Here is a 17,876-nt window from a genome sequence, read left to right as displayed (position 1 = left end):
ATTACTAGAAGTTTAAGCTGATTTCTATTTTGTGGAACCCCTTTTGTGGCTTTTTTTGTTTTTGTGCAACCCTTCTGCCAGGTGGAAGTCAGCAGCAACAAGGGCCAGGTTCAATATCAAGGGGTTCCTCTTAATAATACAAAATAGAATTGTCCCAAACTCCCACTCACCAATCTGGGAAAACTGAACACCACACCTGGGTGCTTCTAGAAGACAATTCTTCCCCTCTCACAAGTACTGAGTCTGTGTGTAGCAAAAGAGAACTTTTATTAAAAGGGAAAGGGAACCCAGCATGAATTTGGGAAAACATCACAATCACATTCAAAAGCATCTGACCATCAGAAACCCAATCCCACATGTGTTTGGCTGTATCCTTTGACTCAGTTTCCCAACTTGTGGTGGGAAAGTCTGAACGACTGCCCTTTAACATATCACTCCTCTCTCCCTCCACTGCACCCCACTCACAGTTGGCGGTCCTTGGTTAGCAAAGTTCGAGTTCAAAGGTGAATTCACAAGGTTCACTTCCCACCCCTGGATGGAGTGGGGGGGCACTGAACAATGCCTCTGCTGCTGCCTGTACAATTAGGTCATGGCTGCCACTTTTCTCTGCTACTACTGCTTCTCTTCTGCCACTAACTGCTACTGCTTGCTGCTCCAACTACATTGTATTCTGAGGTTCCACCACTTAACCCAATCTCTTAATGATTTCAGCTGGGTGGGGAACCTCATGGCCAATGCAGTCTCTCCCCTCACAAGGTCTAAGGTGGGAAACCTATGGGCCGCAGGCCGCAAGTTGCCCACCACTGGTCTAAGGCATAAACCCTAGACCAATGGTGAGCAACCTGTGACCCGTCAGGGTAATCGGATTGAGAGCTGTGAGATATTTTGCTGATGTTGACTGTCCGTAGGCACGCCCCCACCCTGGAGCTCCCAGTGGCCACGGTACACTATTCCCAGCCAATGGGAGCTGTGGGAAGTGGTGTGGGCCGCAGGGACATGCTGGCCGCTGTTCCTGCAACTCCCATTGGCCGGGAACAGTGAACTGCAGCCACTAGGAGCTGTGGGAGTCCGTGCCTGCGGACAGTCAACATCAGCAAAATGTCCCACAGCCCTCAATCAGATTACTCTGATGGGCCTCAGGTTGTCCTTCACTGCCCTAGACTGCTCAACAGTGATATCAGCTCTACAACTTCCTAATCAGAAACAAGGATTCTCAATTGACTCTAAGCAACTTTGTCGTTAAACACGTGTGAAGGCCTGATCAAATAGCATCTAGAACTCTTCAAGCAAAATCGACACCACCAGATAAGAACATTTAACCCCACCCACTCTCATCTTCACTGGGTTTTGCATTCCTACCCCCTGCTTGGCAACTAACGTTCAGTTTAGGGTAAGCCCCTCAACCAGGGCATGTTAAGTACAGTTCTGCTGCCCTTACTCATCCAATAAGGATAACAACATTTCATTACATCTGTATTCATTACAAGTATTATAGAGATTTGTAATCCAAAAGCAGCCAAAATTCATCATTTTGGCAAAGCAGGTCTATCTGCTGCTCAGCTAGGCAGAGTAGGCATGTCTATGCAAACACTGTTTGCTCCTAAAGTCTTTTCCTCTAGCTGATCACTAAATGTCAGGGAAGAGCTCATTCAGGCCCTGCTTCCATTTGGTTAGAGACATACTACCTATCTTGAACCATGACTGTGTACCAGAATAAAAATAAATAAAAATGTAGATGTTAGTTGTATCTTTTCAAACTGAGCAGGGATCATAGCCAAAACTGAACAAATTATATTTAAGTGAAAGCTCTTAATAGGATAAAATTCAAACAAAGTTCAGAGACCTTTAATTTTGTTTATTTTATAGCATCATAAGACTCAGTGAAATGAAATGTGATGATCACAGCCTGCTATTGTATTCAAAAGGAGTGCCTAGAGAAATAATAATGTGAACATAATTCCCCATGTCCTCTTCTGTTTTTTTTCCAAATAAAATAACTTTTTTCCTCTTTGAGATGGTGCAAAGTGAGTCAACAGTAAACAAAAATAAATAATATAATATAGAGATCTTTTTTCAAAATAAATGTAATTGTTCACAAAGAATTAGCTTCATCTGAGAATTTGTGATATTAGAGTTTACTAATTACTTCTTGAGAAACACTGTAAAAAAAGAAGTAATATTTCTACTCACACCATTCACTGAAAAATAATCCAAAACAGTCAAAATGTGCTAATTCGCACTACTAGCTAGAAGACACATTTCAGATCACCAAATGTTGTAAATTGCCAAAGAAGCAAACTAACACAATCAATCATGGAGGATGCTCCACATTTAAATGTACTTTATTCATCTATTTTGAAAAGTTTTTATAAAAAATATTTCTTATCCTACTGTGTATCTTTCTAATAGTCCAGGATAGTATATTTTGTAAAAGTAAAGACATTTTAGTAACATGAGCTCTCACTACAGCTTTCTGCTGCTATTAAAACTTTCCTGAGAAGTGGGGTGAGACCACTGGGGGTTTTGTGAAAATTGTTATGTTTGTGGAATGGTGAAGTGAGAATTAACAAGTTACTAGACTGAAAACAGGATCACACTAAAATAAAAAATATTGATATGATCACTAGGGGGAATGAATATAAACAGAATACATATGAAGAATGCTAACCTGTCCTTCCTGCAGAGGCTTTGGTATCATGGTAGACTGAATGCCTTCCATAATGAGAAGCAATGACTTGGATTAGGTTGTCTTTAAGAAGATAGGGTGCTTAACAAATGTATTCAAAACTCACAAGGCTATTAATCATTAGAAGCCAAGTTCCCAATAGTCACACTCCTTATTATGCTTTATTTTTGGATGTTCTTCTTTAGACATCTTTTGCTTGATTTTCAGAGGTTCTTAGGATTGACAATAATCTACTTTTTACCCTCTCCATACTGCACTACTCTTATCCATTCTATGAAGGGCCTAAACAGAAACTTCAAACTTGTACAACAGGTGGTAGTCTGCTTTTTTACCAGAACTAGCCCCTCTGGTCAGGGACAGCTCTAGCGATTTCGACGCCCCAAGCACGGCGGCATGCAGCGGGGGGGGCGATCTGCCGGTCGCCGGTCCCGCGGCTCTGGTAGACCTCCTGCAGACGTGCCTGAGGAGGGCCCGCTGGTCTGCCGGTCGCCGGGAGGGCAGCAGGTGGCTCTGGTGGACCTCCCGCAAACGTGCCTGCGGGAGCTCCACCAAAGCCGCGGGACCAGCAGACCCTCCGCAGGCACGCCTGCGGGATGTCCCAAAGCCGCGGGACCAGCGGACCCTCCACAGGCACGTCTGTGGGAGGTCCACCGGAGCCACCTGCCGCCCTCCCGGCGACCAGCAAAGCGCCCCCTGCGGCATGCCGCCCCAAGCACACGCTTGGCGTGCTGGGGTCTACAGCCGCCCCTGCCTCTGGTCCTAGTGTATTCTCCATTAACTTCCTGTTTGCTTTTGGGTCCAATTTTTATCTTTAAAGATCTCAGTGATCTTTAAATAGGTTGCCACCTCTCCATCTGCAACCCAACAAGAAGCCTACTGAAGACTTTGCATGTGCTAGTACCCAAGTTGACATTTTTGAGAGCCGCCATATAACAGTCTCAGAGTTGCATTCTAGACTCTGAAACTCTCTTTCAGAGGAGACCAGCAAGGGTCCTATTTTGATTGTTTTAAAAGCCTGGTGAAAACACCCCCCCCCCAATATAAAAGTGAAGAACAAATATGATTCCTAACTAGTCTGCGTTAGAAAAGTTGCACCAGTTTGACTTGGTCAGTTTTAAATTGATATTCTTAAAGTGGTTCAAACTCTATTAGCGCGTTTAATTTAGTTTAATTTGGTAATTTACTGATGCAAGTTAAACCAATCAGCTCTTCATGAGAGCTAGCATGAATATAAATAGTGTTGCCCTGGTAGCACAGGCAGTGGCAGCATGCCTTAGCTTTGATGAAAAATGCATCACAAACTGTGAAATCTAGTCTCCCCCATGAAATCTGGCTATTGTAGGGGGTTGCGGGATTGCCACCCTTACTTCTGCACTGCCCCTCCCTGGCCCAGAGCGTAGGCAGGCTCTGTGTGTGTGTGAGAGGGAGGTGACCATGGTGCTTCTCTTGACCACAACACCCTGGGTGGTTTCTTACTTGTAAGTCTGGCCCTGCCTCCCCACCCCAAAAATGATGACTTCCCCATACCATGCCATACTCATTTCTGCACTGCCCAGCCAGCAGCTGCTGCTCTCTGGCCACTCAGCTCTGAAGGCAGCACCACCACTAGCAGCAGTGCAGAAGTAAGGGTGGCAATATTGTGACCCCGTACAATAGCCTTGCAATCGCCCCCAAATGTCTTTTGGGTCGGGACCTCCACAGTTTCAGCACAGTGAAATTTCAGATTTAAATATCTGAAACTGTGAAATTTACAATTTTAAAAATCCTATGACTGTGAAATTGACCAAAATGGACCCTGAATTTGGTAGGGCCCTAGTGATGTGGTTTAGGTGAGTTTCTACTCGGCTCAGCTAAGCCATGTCACCACTGCCTGTGCTACTGCAGCTACACTACTATTCATTTTTGTGCCAGCTCTCACTGAGCTAGTACAAATATATATACATACCTCTAGCTCGGAGTGTGGAAGTAGCCTAAATTAAACTTTATTAAAAATAAAACAATTTCCCTTCAACCCTCTTCCTGTTGACCTATGACCCTTTAGGGTGGATACATGGGCACACTCCACTCCCCTGGCTAGTAGGGGGAGAGGATGGATTATCTATGAAAGACCCTGGACTATGCAGTAACCTCTTTGTGGGAGAAAGCAATGGCCAACTGAGAGCAGAAAAGGAGAGTTAACTATAGGGACAGATGCTGATCAAGCACATGGCAAGCAGAAAGCCAAGCAGGGAGCAGGCTGCATGTAGCCAGTGAGCGATATGCAGAGCAGTGTGGGAGTGGCAGCCACCGAAGTCAAATTCAGATGAGTTCAGAATTTGTGGGGCTGCGGCAGAGGCCCTACATCCAAAGATCTGAGCAGAGAGGGTACAAAAAAACAACCCTCTGCAGTGAGTCTCAAAGTCAGGGCAACTGACTTGAGCTTGAAGAGCTAGCACTATGGGTCAAAAAATAGCAGTGTAGACATCCCCACTTGGTCTGGAGCCTGGGATCATAAACATGATGAGAGGCATGGATCTTAGAACCTAAACGCCAGCATGAGAATGTCTATACTGCTATTTGTAGCCCTAGAATGTGAGTCCTGTAAGCCGGGTCAGGGTTCCCCCACCCTTTTTTAATGTAGATGTACATCGCAGAGCCTGAAGAGAAATCTTGGGGACAGAGAACCAACAGCCAACCATAGACAAGTGCCATAGTCACTGTGGATTACTCTGGGAAGTGCTCAGTGTCCTCTGACCAGGTGTTGGACTTATGAGACTATATACAGCCAGGGGCTATGGTAGTCTTGGATTCCAGCTGCAACTGCAGAGTTGGCCCTAGGCCAAATGGCACCCCCCCCCCCTTTGTTAAATTTTTGAATGCCTTTATTTTTATTACATTTGTAGCCTATTTGCATTATCTGCATTCATGATTTATCTCTGTCATATAAGATGATATATTTGCATACTAGGGTCTATAAATCTGAATTTATTCATGCCATATGTAAGCAAATACAAATTTTGTTTCCTCCAAGCTTTTAGAAACTTTTCAATTTTAAGAATAACTTAAATGTACTAACATCAATAAATTGAACTGTGCACCAACATTGGGTGGACCAGTATTAAATAGTGTTATAGTAAGAACTTGCGGTTCTCTGTAACACTATTTAACACAGAATGTTAACCCTTTTCTTGCCTTTCCCCTCATGAACTGAAGCAGCGCATCAGAGAGATCCAAAGACTGGCCAATGGCATTTCCAAGCAATAAAGCAAGCAATGTCAGTATCTTATCAGCCATCATTGATTGAAGACATGTTTTAATGATCCTGAGCTTCGAAAAGCTGCAGTCACCACTTGCAACTGTGACTGGCAGCGTGAGCATAATCCTCAAAGCTATCCACACATTAGGAAAAGTATCCCTCAGCTCTTCATCATGAATGAATTGGAGAACTTGAAGGGGAGAGCACTTCCCATGTAAAATGTGATGGATATTATCCAATTTGACATAGAGGTTTTTATCATTTACATCCCGACATTCCTCATGTGTCAGCATCTGGTGAAGGTCCATACAATTGTTAAAGAGTGTTTTCCTGTCCACCAACAGCTTACTAAGGTTATACAATGCCCCTCCATCCCCCACCCCAAAGTCCTTCATTTGTCGAAAACTTTCTTCGACACTCAGAGTCAATGAGCGAGCAGTAAAACTCCCTCTTGATTTTTTTCTTCCGAGCTTCCCATCACCTCATCTCTGTCCTCATAAGCAAACTGTCTCTTCTTCCAATGAATACGAGTTTACTTGAAGACAGGCTCAGCTCCTAAGTTTTCCGCCATTTTTTGGCATCTTCAAATTGTTATTTCTGTAGGCCACCATGAAATCAAGGCTGCATCCAATCAGAGTAGTAGCAGATGTGATGTCCATTGACTGAGTTTGTAATGCCTTGCTAACGACATTTACTTGGAACAGGATATCATGCCAAACCACAAATGAGAACAGAAATTACACACCACCCCCTGGGCACCTCTAAGAGGCAATACTTCCCCGCTCACAAGCACAGAGTCTGAGTACACCAAAAAAACTTTTAATAAAAGGAGGGAAATAACAGCATTAATTTGGGGAAACACCACAAATAGGGTTTATTAGCAGAAAACATGCGCAAAAGACCCACCGTAAAGTAAGTTGGGCAGTGTCTTTTTCCCCTCAGGTTCTTAAGTCCAGCAACCCAAAAGTCCCTTTAACATGCTCATCCCTTCTCTACACCCCACTCACAGTTGCTGTCCTTGGACTGTGCAGACCCAGAGTTCAGAGGTGCATCTGCAGAGTTCACCTCCCACCCTAAGTGGAGGGGGAGTTAAGGAGGCACCTTACTCACTTCACTGCTCAGGGACTCACTCACCACTCCTCTCTGAAGGGCTCTGCTCTGGCACTCTCCACTAGCCACCCTGCAGTCCACTCACCAAGATGTCTTCAGGGCCCCCACCATTTAGCACAGCTCTAAATGAATTCAGCTGTTAGTGGGGGAGCCTCACTGCTGGTGCACACTGGTCAGTCTCTTGTACCAGAGACACTGTCCCAAAGCAGGTCTAATACTTAGACCTAGCTATCAGTGATTTCAACTCTGCAGCATGTTACAAGGCTCTCAATTGAGTCTAAATTAGCTCTCTTATTACACAGTGGACAGAAGAAGGACCAAATGATCTCTGCAGGCCCACACCATCAAGCACCAGTTCCCTCCCCAAATCACTAGGCTTTGGAACCCATGTCCCCAGCCTAGCGAGTGCTATTTAGCTCAGGGTGCATCCCTCACTTAGTTGAGAGAAATGCATTTTCCTGCCCTGGATTCACACAACAAGGATAACAACCCTTAATCACTCCTATCCCAATAACAAGGAGACTGGGAATCCAACACCAGCCAAAAGTGACCATTTGGGCAAGCAATCCCATCATGCTGAACCCCCAGACAGGGTGGGTGTGCCCATGCAAACGAGATCAGCTCCTGAAGTCCTCTTCCACAACTCATCTCTAGATGTCAGGGGAGAGCTCATTCAGACTCTGCTTACACTGGAAACATAATATCCTTGATATTTTCTGGCACGTTCAAAATTGTATGGTCAATATTGCCAGAGTTTAAGATGACCAGCCATAAAGCAGGATCCAATATATTGATTTGTGGTGTGCAATTTTTCTCACTGCTGTTTCTGTAATCATGCCAAGCTGATTCTTCTTTATTGTTTCTCTCTTTTTCATGTAAACCAGCTTTTTCTTTGTCATTAATTTTCTTGTCATGTGACTCGCATTCTTCTTTATCATTACTCTCCTTTATGCCGCCAGGAAAACTGGACAATTCTCCATCACTTTCCTCTCATTTTCGTTCCTTATCTTCAGGTAAATCTGTGAATTCCTTAGTAATAGGACTTCCATCATTTACATTTCATTCCTCAATTTCTTCTGCACTGGGATGATCACTACTGCCTAAAGCCTGGTCTATGTTGTTCTGTTTCAGTTATTTACCCATCAGATTTGCCTCTTGCTGCAAAATAGATTACAACTGAGCATTTTTCTTCCTATACTGAGCTCCTGAAGGCTTCTTCAGGAATATCTTTTATTTTCTACAGGGAAAAATAAAGAGCATTATGGAGAGAAAAAGTCTATGTTCCGCAGTTTTCGAAAGGCATCAAACATTACTTGTTAAGCTTGGCAAAAGAAGTAACAGTATTTCTTTTATACTGTTGTTCAGGTAGGGGTTTGATAGATATCTCTGGTGTCTCATTAAATAAGCCCTTTATTAGTCGCTACTTACACTCTTCAAGTCTTAAAACATACATACACTTTCACAATTACACAAAAAACAAGGTTCACAAAATCACAGCTGGGCTTTCACTTCATTTCACTTTGTTCTTATATCTCACTGACTGGTGACACCCCACCCAATATATATGCATGGGGGGCTGGCTGACAACATTCTAAGAGGTTCAAGGAAAATGTAGTTCTCAGAAAATAAGGAAGGTTCCAAGAGATTCTACAAAGGTCCAGAACATTCAAGTAGGTTAGTGAAAAATGAATCCAGATACAGAATACTTGAAATATTTGACTTCAAGCATTCTATTTTCCCTTTTGTCACTAATGAAAAAAACAACACCTGGAGCCCAGTGCCCCCAACCCCCGCAGGTCACCTGCCCCTAAATCTGGCCCTTTATGGCTGATATCAGGAGCTCTGCAGGAAGTGCTGCTGTAGCAACAGGGTGACAATGCAGAGGAGCCTCCAGTGAGACATGCCATGGACTGACCCTAGTCAGGAAAATTGCAGGTTACCTACTTACTTTAATAGAGGAATGGACTGGAGAGGGCACTCCAGGCAGCAGGCTTGAGGAGATTGAACATTCTACCAGGCTATCCCCAGAGTCCAAGCTAGGAACCACTATGTTTTAAGTTGAAATGTAACTGCTTAAACCACTGAACCCAGGGATTTGCAATCTTTCCTTTTCATGTCAGCTGTAGTAAAGTGTCCCTTTACTTTAGCCATGTGTTAGTGATTACTGGGATCCATCCTGTTTAAAGCCTATAACTCTTACAGCTGAAGCACCTTTAATGATTGCCTTTGAGTGGTGGTACACCTGGTGTGCTACTGAGTGTCTAAAGAGGTTTAGTGTACCACAGCATCAGGCAATTGTACTAGTTATAAACTTTTCAAATAAATACAATTTCTCTGTGGAGTATAATGGAGCTATGTTGATTTTCATCACATAAGAGTCTAGGCTCTCTATGTCAGATAATTTGTAGTACTTTGTATACATAGCAACCTGCACAGATCACCCCTTTATTAGGCAACTTGCTGTTCTACAAATCCATCTGATGGTATCTCCTACTGTAGTGAGTACCATTCTGCTCCTCTCTATTAGAAGAGTTGCTCTAAGTAAACTATTATTGTCATTTGCTTAAGATATGTTAAGACCTATCACTTTATTTCTTTGACAAAGTGAAATAAATCTCTTAATAAATTGAATTTTATTAGCTATAAGGGAATATCTCAGTAAGGATAAGAATCTTCCAAGTTAATATTAGTTGGCTTATTTCCAGTATCCACTGACCTTAATTGTTCAAACAAGATAACTAACCCCCCTCATCCACATGTTTGCTTAGATAAGCCACAGAAATCTGAGATAGAATTGATGTGATATACAATATGATTAAAAGATTAGTGCTTATATCTGCCATATCAGATAGCTGTCTTATTCTGTTCATGGCAAAAACATTAAAATATAAATGTCTTTCTGACAGCACTCTAAATTAATGTCATGTTTGCAAACACTGTATAAAAATAAGTATGTTACTCTGCAGTTAGAATATTACTAGTGTGCAGTGGTAGCATGATTTAAAAATTTTGTGATTATGATATAAAATGACAAACAATGAGAGCAGCGATACTAAATTTGCATCAGATTTTCTACTGGGAGGGGAGTTATGTTACAAACTTCATAAATACTGCTTTATGTTACAAACTTCATAAATATAAGAAATGTATTTCTGATACTATAATACAGTGTTTTGTTTTAAACATGCCCACAAATTGAATTCATTTCAGTACAAGAGGACATATCATTCTGTGTAAGCGTGCCCTTCTTGTTTGGCCTTTCTTCTTTATGTACTCTGTAATAATAAGTTGGTTTTGGTTGAACTATGCCACAAGTGTGTGGTTTGGAAAGCACTCTATTCCCACAAGCGAAATTAGTGTAAACAAAGTGTTTGCATTATTAATTTCATTGTGTTGTGTCTAGTGGTACAAGGGAGAAGAGCAGGAATGAGAATGATATTTCTTGTGTGTGATTTAAATTGTTTTGTGTGGAGGGAGCGAGGAACTTTGGAGGAGAAAATATTTTTTTCAGAGGAATGCTGGAACAGGGTTTAATACCTTTCAGGTAGCCCTGTTTTGCTGTTTGCAGTAGAGTGGTTGTTTTTCTCAGGATAGTCATCAATGAGTAGTAAAAGGTGTTTTCTGGGGTCTGCCTTAGGGATGTGCAGAATGTGAACTATTATGAGACCTTAGACTTTGTGGGAAGAGAAGCCTCAGTGCTCCAGAAGCCCATAGTTGAATCTGAAAAATTCTCATTGACTTCAGTAGGGCAGGATTTCACCCAATAGCTCCATCTGGTCATAGCCATCCAGCTTTAAAAATACCCAATTTCCCAGGGAATCTTATGCCTGGAGGTACAAGGAGAGGGATAGGAACAGCTGCTTTGTCACTGAGAGCTGAGAAGAGCAGAAGAAAGGATTGGAGTAGGGAAAGAGAGACAAGACAACAGGGAGAGTAGGTTTATCAGTGGTAAGACTGTTGGGTGAAAATGGATATATAGGAGATATTATGACACGTAAGACGTTTTATAGAAGAGAGATTTAAAATTAAATATGGGGAGGTGAATCTATAGAGAACACACTGAAAGAAAAAAAATAGATTACAAGAGCCCATTGTGTCTTGAAAAAAGAGGAGAGAAAAAGATTTAGAGTATAAAAAACTGGAAAATGATGGAAGACAGAACACATAGTAGAGATGTTAATAGTGATGCAGTATACTCACACCAAGTACATTTGTGTCTATTAACTGTACTATATTCAGAGGCCAGTGTATTCTGTAGCTAGATAATGGAATTCACTAATCCCTCAGAATTATGCTCCAGAATATGAACTCTCAATTTTAAACAATACATTCCTAACCTTCATAGTTATAGAGCAGGGGGAGGCAACCTATGGCATGCGTGCCGAAGATGGCAATGAGCTGATTTTCAGTGGCACTCACAGTGCCCGGGTCCAGGCCACCAGTCTGGGGAGCTCTGCATTTTAATTTAATTTTAAACGAAGTTTCTTAAACATTTAAAAAAACGTATTTGCTTTACATACAACAATAGTTTAGTTATATATTACAGACTTACAGAAAGAGATCTTCTAAAAATGTTAACATATATTACTGGCATGCGAAACCTTAAATTAGGGTGAATAAATAAAGACTCGGCACACCACTTCTGAAAGGTTGCCGACCCCTGTTATAGAGAGAGCCTCAAGATGTGAAGAGAGTATAAACCAATAGTGATGTCCACCTGAGACTGCACTAGCTCTTACTGGTGTGAAATGCCCCATTCTTCACAAGCAGGACCTCATAGTCTGCAGTTCTGTGGTAGCAGAATTTGGCTTTTTTCCAGGATGCCATAGAAGTAATATTTTTGCCATGAAATTTGATACAGCCATGCACCAATATTATATTGGGATCTGTCTATAGCTGCCTAATACTCTTCAAATTTCCTCACTAGAGGAGTTAATTGGATTACAGTGTGTTCTCCCTGCACTGTTTCACTGAATCGGGTACTAGGGGGTGTGACAGCCAGAGTCAGAGTCCAGCTTGCTCGCTAACGTGTGAGGAGGCATATGTGCAGCTTACCAGCTGAGTTGCCTGGAGAACTGTAGAGCAGACAAGGCTCCAGGGAATTAAGGAGATGAATCATTGAAACATGCTACAAGCTCCCCACTTGCCTAGTACATGTTGTGAAAAGGAGGTTCTGAGTCAGCCTTCCTGGACAGTATTGCAAGAGCCAATGCCCCAGAGAGAATAGAGGGGAAAAAAACATTCTTAAAAGTAAGCATGATAGAAATGAAGGGTAGGTCATGGCAATACAAAAAGTTAATATTGCCATGAAATTTATGGATTCTTGCTATAAAATGTGTCCCAGTATGCCACAGAGTCCTGATATACCTATGGAAGACATAAGTGTCAATGGGGTATAAGCTCTGGCAGGAGGTTGTTTTTTCCCTGTCCTCTGAAGAAAATAAAACTGCCCCTCTGGCTCTAAATTGTCCAGTTACAAAACCTTCCCACATTGCACCCAGATAGTCAAGTTATGGAAGTCTATTTTGGCCCCATAAATCATACTCCAAGACCCACAACGCATAGGGCTGGCTCTGCCCTAAGAATGGATGCACAGAGCAGTTATGTTGTTAAGTCCTCCCTCAGAACTGGTGCTACATCTGTTGTCAGCATCATTACAGGATATGATTAGGATAACTATTAGACCTACCTGGGGCCTTGTGATTCATTTGGTTGTTACAGTGTCTCAATGCTTAAGGTGTAGACAGACCTTTTAAATAAATTAAATGTTTTAGTTTTGTTTTGAAGGGTATGCTTGGGTTCATTTTAAACAAAATGTGATTTAGAAGGTATGTATACATAATGAAGCATGCTGTGGCTCACCACCCTAGGAACATTCTAGAAAAGGCCAAGGGAAGGGGGGTGAGCTCAACATGTGGAGTGAAGAAGTGTAAGCATGTGATGAACAAATCCATATATGGAAAGGTTAAATATGATTGGCTAGAGGTTTGTGTTATGTAACTTGTTATGTAACTACCATGGGCTATAAAATAGCAATGGGAGGGGCTCATTGTTAGAGGGACTCTCGCTGATTTTTGTACCAGAGGCTCTCCCTTTGTGCACATTGAATAAAGTCTTGTTAAATTGAATGAAGTATCGAAGACCCTTGATTCTGCCTGGTATCTGACTCATTTGATTATTATTGGGAACCACAAAATCCCAACAGTTTCTATCACCCCTACAGTGTTTTGGATTTTGGATAGTCAATCTTGCTATAGTCTTGATACAATTTGTGACCTTCTAGAGCAATAGAAATGAAATGCATTTACAAAATGTGATTATGATTTCAGACAATTACATTAGTAGACACCATTATTCTTTTTGGTATTTCATATTCAATGTGTGAAGGATCTGGACTGAAGAGCTAATCTTGTCCATACTGCGGCAGGTGTAGAGAGCTCTCATGCAGCAGAAATGGGGTGGTTCTGCTTTGCAAGGTGGAGGGAAAGAGATTTAGGAAAGCTGTATGCAGGTGTGAAAGTTGTTGCCAGCCCAAAAGGCCTGAGGCAGCAAACAGTGATTCGTTGCCCGGAGTGCCTCGCTCCAATTAGACACACCAGGGTGGAGAAGCAAAAAAAGTTTATTTGAGATCTCAAAGCGCAGGATGCTTGGAGGAACACACCTCAGATCAAGCACACCCTAGACAAACAGCTCTCTGTCTTTATACATGATCTTAGCTAAGCATGTCTATTACCCCCAATGCCCAGCTCCCCCCTCCGCCCCCCTCTTCTCCCTCCTTTTCAGTTCCCATACAGCAAATACATTATGAAGCAGCAATTACTCTAAACAGGTTAGATCATACTTGGCAAAAAAATATATTATCTCGTTAGTAACTTTTCTTGACCGGTCATTCTGTTTCACTCCCTTTAGCCAGGTGCAAGCAGGCTGTATAATTGCCTCCTGGTACTGATAACTAGTTGCCACACATTCCATTCTTTCCATCTAGCCTGTGGGGTTAATTAAAGTTTAAACATGGAAGCGGTTCGGACAAGCAGAGGCCTAATACAGGGAGCCTTCATTGGCACTGTCATTTTCCACCCCTCTGTCAACACTGGGTCATGCCTGGTGCCACCAACAATTCCCTCCTTTGAGAATACTCAACAAACCTTTGGCTGAGTGTTCTCATATACTGTGGACAAAACATAATTGAGTTCTATGGAGCTGGGGCTGTCAATGAGAGGGTACATAGGGACCTTCGGGGCACGGGGGGTACAAAGTTTATGGAGAAGCAGTTAGAGAGATTAAACTCTTGGGCAAAGCAAATCTTCAGGTTCTCATACGTATTTGACTCTAATTTGTTAGGGGTTCCCCTCCATCCCGCATGTGCCTGGGGAGAAACAGGAGTCAACGAGAGGAGTGTTCCCATAGCAAAGAGTAACATTGTGGCAAACCCTAGGCCTGGATCCATACTGGGCCAGTGATCCTAAGGCCTAACAATTACAATTCCCCAAATACCCACAAAATTACTACTACTAATAACAAGCAGATTAAAAACAAAAGGGACCAAGCCCACAGGTTAGGCTGGCCCTGTGAAAATAAACACAGCCAACGCTCAGAGTGTTCACGGGGAGTGCGCTGTAACTGTCCAAAGGGGTCACAGGGCATTCCCAGCAGGCCTTACTGTCGCCTGAATAACAGCTTAAGTTCCAAATCGTCGTTGGCAGTCTTCTCCGCAGGTTGGACGGTCCACCGTTCAGGAGCTGGCACTGCTTTCAGACGGGAGTAGTGGATCCAGTTCTTGTATCCCTCGACCTTTGCTGCTGTGTGGGTGATCAGCAGGACAGTGTGAGGTCCCTTCCACTTCTCTTGGAGAGGCTCGTCCTTCCAGGTACGAACGAGAACGGAGTCACCAGGCTGCAGGGAGTGGACAGGGGCATCCAGCGGGAGAGGCTGCAAATCTTTGGTATACCTGTGGAGAGAACAGAGAACAGCAGACAGAGAGCACATGTACTGAGATAAGAAACCGCAGCCTACCTCCCACTCCCCTAACAGAACCGGTGTACCATTCATAGGCCATGCCCTCCCAAACATAATCTCGAAGGGACTAAGCCCTAACCTGCCCTTTGGGAGAGCACGAACTCGGAGCAAAACAAGGGGTAAGGCATCAGGCCACCGAAGAGAAGCCTCTTGGCAGACCTTTGAGAGATGCCGCTTGAGTGTCTGATTAGTACGTTCCACTACTCCACTGGCCTGTGGTCGCCATGGAGTGTGGAGCTTCCAGGTGATTTGTAGAACATCTGAAATCCCCTGAATGACTTGCGATGTGAAGTGTGTTCCATTGTCAGATTCCATCCACTGGGGGAGTCCAAAGCGAGGAATGATCTCCTTGACAAACTTGAGAGCCACTGTTCTGGCAGTGTTGTTTCGGCATGGGAAGGCTTCAGGCCATCCGCTGAATCGATCCACCATGACAAGGAGGTACCTGAACCCTTGGGTTCGGGGGAATTCAGTGAAGTCTACTTGCCACACCAATCCTGGGCCTGGGGTAGGTTCCAGAGTGGCTGGTGGCACTGACACTCCTGGTCGAGGGTTGTTCTTTTGACAGACTAAACACTCAGCCTGTACCTGGGAAGCCAGGGGTCTTAATCCAGAGGTTAGAAAATACTTATTCATAAGCTGGGTGAGAGCCTCCCTTCCAGCGTGAGTGGTCTGATGTAGTTTCTGTAGTACTGGCCGTATTAGGCTTTTAGGTAGGAGGATTTTTCCTTCTGTGGAGTGGAGCCATCCCTCCTTTTCCTGGAGCCCAAGGGAGTCGGCCAGATTTCTTTCTTCACGAGAGTACTGAGGGGCTGGGAGCTCACCCACTGATGGGATGAGGGCATGCACATGGGCCTCCTCAGCTTCCAATGGTTCCAGGGTGGCAGCCCGCTTGGCTTCCCTGTCGGCCCTGGCGTTGCCCTTGGCTACGTCCTGGTCTTCTCGTTGATGAGCTTTGCAGTGCACCACTGCTACCTCTGAGGGGAGCTGCACCGCTTCCAGAAGCCGGAGAATCTGTGTCCCATGCTTGACCGGGGACCCCTGAGCTGTAAGCATTCCCCTTTGTTTCCACAGACCAGCGTGAGCATGCAATACCCCAAAAGCATATTTTGAGTCAGTAAAAATATTAACCCGTTTGTCTTTTGCCAGTTCAAGTGCACGGGTTAATGCTACAAGTTCAGCAAGTTGGGCAGATGTTCCAGCAGGTAAACTCTCTGCTTCCACTGTATCGTAGAGGGTCACAACAGCATAGCCAGCCCTCCTTTGCCCATCTATGACAGCACTGCTCCCATCAGTATACCACTCACAGTCTGCATTTGAGAGCGGTTGATCTTTTAAATCTGGACGGCTGGAGTACTGGGCATCTATGATTTCTAAACAGTCATGTTCCTGCTCCTCTGTTTCTGGTAACATAGTGGCTGGGTTGAGGGAGGGGCAGGTCTGCAGGGTAACTTCAGGATTTTCTAGGAGTTTAGCCTGGTACCGAGCTACCCGAGCCTGCGTGAGCCAGAGACCACCCTTAGTGTCCAGCAGGGCTTGAACCATATGAGGGGTATACACCTGCACAATCCCCCCCAAAGTCAGTTTCTCTGCTTCACCAAGCACTAGGGCAGTTGCCGCGACAGCTCGCAGGCAAGCTGGCCACCCCTTGGCAACTTGATCCAGTTGTTTAGAGAAATATGCCACAGGACGTTTCCAAGTGCCTAATAATTGAGTAAGCACTCCCAGGGCTACTCCTTTTCTTTCATGCACATACAGTTGAAACGGCTTAGAAAGGTCAGGCAGGCCGAGTGCCGGGGCTTCCATTAGCTTTCTCTTTAATACTTTAAATGCCTTGTCAGCTTCTGAGGACCAGTGAAAGGGGTCATGATCCATTCCCTTAACACATTCATACAAGGGCTTAGCCCACAGTCCGAACTCTGGGATCCATATTCTGCAAAAGCCTGCCATGCCCAGAAAAGCCCTGAGCTGTTTACGATTGCTTGGGATAGGAATTTGACAGATGGCTTCCTTCCTCTCGTTTGAAAGCTGTCTCTCCCCCTGTCTTATGTGAAATCCTAAGTACTGTACTTCTGAGAGGGCAATTTGAGCCTTGCTCTGAGCTACCCGGTATCCTCTGAGTCCAACAAAGTTCAGGAGGCTCACAGTGGCGTGGAGGCAAGGGGTTAATCCCACCGCCCCAATTAACAGGTCGTCCACATACTGCAAGAGGAGAATCCCGTCCGGAGTATTCCACTCCTCCAGGTCTTTGGCCAGAGCCTGGCCGAACAGCGTGGGGGAGTTCTTAAATCCCTGTGCTAACACAGTCCAGCAGAGTCTTAACCCGTTCATTAACTGCCCTCAGGTCCTGGACCAGCCGATAGGTGCCATTGGGCTTTCGAACAGGCAGGATGGGGGTGTTCCAGGCTGACTGGCATTCTCGCAGTACCCCGTACTTCAGAAACTGATTTATAGTTTTCTGCAGCCCTTCTCTGGCCTCCCTCTTTATCGGATACTGCTTGATCCGCACCGGACTTTTTCCTGGCAGGAGCTGAACTTTAATGGGGGTGTGATGTGCTGCCTTTCCTGGGACCCCCGATGCCCATACTAGAGGAAAAACCTGGTCCTCCCACTGGCTCCACTCTGGGGCTTGCATGGCTGAGGGCTCAACTGCAAGAGTCATTATCCAGGCATTCTCTGGGGGCAAGGTGAGGGTGATTTCATCTTGGGTGAAGTGCAGGGTGGCACCTAAGCGACAAAGCAGATCCCGTCCCAGTAGAGGCGTTGGGCAGTCGGGGAGGTAAACCAGCTTGTGGGAGAGAGTTCTGTCTCCCAAAGCACATTCTGCTG

The 17,876-nt window shown here is 44.3% G+C and overlaps 1 pseudogene; it reads right to left on the bottom strand.

Annotated features, from left to right (window-relative positions):
- Positions 1-8,223: 8,223 nt before the first annotated feature.
- On the bottom strand, positions 8,224-17,556 carry LOC123359416 (annotated as a pseudogene).
- Positions 17,557-17,876: the final 320 nt, after the last annotated feature.

The sequence above is a fragment of the Mauremys mutica genome, chromosome 1 (assembly GCF_020497125.1).
Source record: "Mauremys mutica isolate MM-2020 ecotype Southern chromosome 1, ASM2049712v1, whole genome shotgun sequence".
Lineage (NCBI taxonomy): Eukaryota > Metazoa > Chordata > Testudines > Geoemydidae > Mauremys > Mauremys mutica.
The sequence above is the reverse complement of the archived record's forward strand: the minus strand, read 5'-3'. Positions and strand labels throughout refer to the sequence as shown.